This window comes from Lagenorhynchus albirostris, chromosome 12 (genome assembly GCF_949774975.1).
Source record: "Lagenorhynchus albirostris chromosome 12, mLagAlb1.1, whole genome shotgun sequence".
Lineage (NCBI taxonomy): Eukaryota > Metazoa > Chordata > Mammalia > Artiodactyla > Delphinidae > Lagenorhynchus > Lagenorhynchus albirostris.
This window is the reverse complement of record NC_083106.1, coordinates 48,036,421-48,040,245: the sequence shown is the minus strand read 5'-3', so window position 1 is coordinate 48,040,245 and position 3,825 is coordinate 48,036,421. Positions and strand designations below refer to the sequence as shown.

The 3,825-nt window shown below is 42.4% G+C and overlaps 1 pseudogene; it reads right to left on the bottom strand.

The window, feature by feature from the left end:
- Nucleotides 1-844: 844 nt before the first annotated feature.
- On the bottom strand, nt 845-2,123 carry LOC132530441 (small ribosomal subunit protein uS5-like; annotated as a pseudogene).
- Nucleotides 2,124-3,825: the final 1,702 nt, after the last annotated feature.

The following is a 3,825-nucleotide window of genomic DNA, read 5'->3' as shown; positions in this document are numbered from 1 at the left end:
GTTCGATCCCTAGTCAGGGAACTACATCCCAAGCACTGCAGCAAAAAAGATCCCGTGTGCTGCAACTGAGACCCAGCGCAGCCATATAAGTAAGTATTTAAAAAAAAAAAAAAAGGAAGGAGAGAGGGAGAGAAGAAAGGAGGAAAAAAGAAAGGAGAGAATTTGATAGATTTTTAAAGTAAATGTATCTAAAATGACCTGTGCTTACCTACTAAACCTTTCAATCACTTGGCCTGTTGATAACAAAATAATTTTCTATTGTTAACATGGCCTTTTGAAGATAGGTCTCCAAAATACAGAGACAATTTTTATGTTGAAGTATAGTTGATTTACAATGTTGTGTTAATTTCTGCATTACAGCAAAGTAATTCAGTTATACATATATATACGTATTCTTTTCCATTATGGCTTATTACAGGATATTGAATATAGTTCCCTGTGCTATACAGTAGGTCTGTATCTGCTTTATATATAGCAGTTTGTGTCTATTAATTCCAAACTCCTAATTTATCCCTCTTCCATTCCCTTTCCCCTTTGGTAACCGTAAGTTTATTTTCTATATCTTTGAGCCTGTTTCTGTTTTGTAAATAAGTTCATTTGTGTAATATTTTAGATCCCACATGTAAGTGATATCATATGGCATTTGTCTTTATCTTTCTGATTTACTTCACTTAGTATGACAATCTCTAGGTCCATTCATGTTGCTGCAAGTGGCATTATTTCATACTTTTATATGGCTGAGTAGTATTCCATTGTGTGTATATATATATATATATATATATATATATATATATATCTCACATCTTATTTATTTTTTAAACCAGCTTCATTCACTTTATTTTTCTCATATAAAACTATGTGGAGGCTCCAGCTGGAGCCTGGGTCCTCTGCAGGGAAGCTCTGGTGTGGGTCTCTACAAGGTGGTCAGTGAATTGCTGATATGGAGACTCGGTGAACACCGTCTCTTTCCAGAGATCAGGAGTAAGATAACTGTAGGTCTTGGAATGGCATCAAAAGTGGTCTTGGGGGCTTCCCTGGTGGTGCAGCGGTTGGGAATCCGCCTGCCAATGCAGGGGACACGGGTTTGAGCCCTGGTCTGGGAAGATCCCACATGCCGTGGAGCAACTAGGCCCATGCGCCACAACTACTGAGCCTGCACTCTAGAGCCCGTGAGGCACAACTACTGAGCCCACATGCTACAACTGCTGGAGCCCTCGCACCTGGGGCCTGTGCTCCGCAGCAGGAGAAGCCACCACAATGAGAGGCCCGTGCACCACAATGAAGGGTGGCCCCCACTCGCCGCAATTAGAGAAGGCCCGCACGCAGCAGCAAAGACCCAATGCAGCCAAAAATATATAAATTAAATAAATAAATTTTTTAAAAATTAAAAAAAAAAAGTGGCCTTAGTGAAGTTACCTAGTGTGGTGGTGCAGCTCCTGGGAGAGGTGTAGCAGTCATTAATTCTGGCCATCTTCAGTAGCTCCTTGGGCACAGGGGCTGAGATGATGCCAGTGCCCCTGGGAGCAGGGATGAGGCACAGCAGCACAGAGCCACAGTGGCCAGTCACCCTGCAAGGGACGGTATGGGGCTTGGCTGATCTTGTTCCCTCAGTAGCATCACCACACATGGACGATGGAGAGCTTGACCAGAATGATGGCCTCATGGGTGGCAGTGGCTACCTCCTTACAGCGTTCGATACCCAAACCAACATGTCCATTGTAATTCCCAATGGCGACAAAGGCCTTGAACCTGGTCCACTAGCCAGCACGGGTGTGATTTTACACAGGCATAATCTTCAAAACCTCGTCCTTGAGGGATGCCCCCAAGAAAAAATCAATGATCTCAGATTCCTTGATGGACAGAGAGAAGAGCTAGATCTTCAGGGACTTGATCTTCATGTCCTTGACCAGGCAGCCCAGCTTGGTGTTGGGGAGCCACTCCTTGTGGCTCCTTGTCCTCAGCCTTGCCTCCGTGAGCTCTGCCGTCTCTGCCCCCACCGAGACCCGGGCCAAAACCCCGGACCCAGACGCTGCTACCAAAGCCTCTGCAGAAGACACTGGGGCCTCCCATTCCAGGGCCCCGGGGCCTCTGGGCCCTCCCGCAGCACTGCCGTCATCCACCATTTGGTGTTTTTACAGCGAAGAAGCTATACCACATCTTCTTTATCCATTCATCTGTCGATGGACATTTAGATTGCTTCCATGTCTTGGCTACTATGAACATTGGGGTGCATGTATCTTTTCGAGTTAGAGTTTTCTCCAGATACATGCCCAGGGGTAGGATTGCACGATCATATGGCAACTCTGTTTTTAGATTTTTAAGGAACTTCCATAATATTTTCCATAGTGGCTGCACCAATTTACATCCCCACCAACAGTGTAGGAGGGTTCCCTTTTCTCCACACCCTGTCCAGCATATTTTACTTGTAGACTTTTCTTTTTTATTTTTATTTTTTTGGCGGTACGCGGGCCTTTCACTGTTGTGGCCTCTCCCGTTGCGGAGCAACAGGCTCCGGACGCGCAGGCTCAGCGGCCATGGCTCACGGGCCCAGCCGCTCCACGGCAGGTGGGATCTTCCCAGACCGGGGCACGAACCCGTGTCCCCTGCATCGGCAGGCAGACTCTCAACCACTGTGCCACCAGGTAAGCCCTATTTGTAGACTTTTTAATGATGGCCATTCTGACCAGTGTGAGGTGGTACCTCATTGTAGTTCTGATTTGCATTTCTCTGTTAGTGATATTGAGCATCTTTTCATGTGCCTTGTGGCCATCTGTATGTCTTCTTTGGACAAATGTCTTTTTAGTTCTTCTGCCCATTTTTTGATTGGGTTGGGTTTTTTTGTTGTTGTTATTGAGTTGTATGATCTGTTTGTATATTTTGGAAATTAAACCCTTGTCAGTTGCATCATTTGCAAATATTTTCTCCCAGTCTGAAGGTTATCTTTTCATTTTTGTTTGTGGTTTCCTTTGCTGTGCAAAAGCCTATAAGTTTGATTAGGTCCCATTTTGTTTACTTTTGCTTTCATTTCTGTTGCCTTGGCAGACTAACCTAAGAAAACATTGGTACAATTCATGTCAGAGAATGTTTTGCCTATGTTCTCTTCTAGGAGATTTATGGTGTCATGTCTCATACTTAAGTCTTTAAGCCATTTTGAGTTTATTTTTGTGTATGGTGTGAGGGTGTGTTTTAACTTCTTTATTTACATCAGCTGTCCAGCTTTCCCAATACTACTTGCTGAAGAGACTGTCTTTTCTCCATTGTATATTCTTGCAGAGGTATTTTTTTAATTCATAAGTTATCTATCTGCTTTTATATTTGAACTTAAAATGTTTTTTAAACTTTTAAAATTTAAAAGAAGTTCTGAAATGAATTTTATAAATTTACATTGAAACATGACTATTTATGCCTGAAAGTTCTTTTGAAATTAAAAGATTAGAAAACCTTATTTTAATTTTCTTTAAGGGTTTTTTAAAATTTTTTAGTTTAATATTTTTATAATATCTAGATTAAGGCTACTTTATTTCTAAAGGAATCACTGGGTCTGAAGGTTTTCCCTGTCTACTCCTGTTCCCCCTCCTTTTATCTTTCACAGACATTACCCTCAATAAATCTATTGTGCTCCTAATTCCTTCTTGACATCTATTTCCTACAAGACCCAGTCTTCATAAACACTGACCATATATTCATTTTTCAGTAAACAGACTCTCAAGAAGAGAATTTGGGGATTGGATTGCTTACCTAGCATAGCATAAATGAAGTGAAATTGGAACACTAGTAAAACATGCAGGGCTGCTTCATGGGCCTCTGGGCCTCACTCTCAGAAAG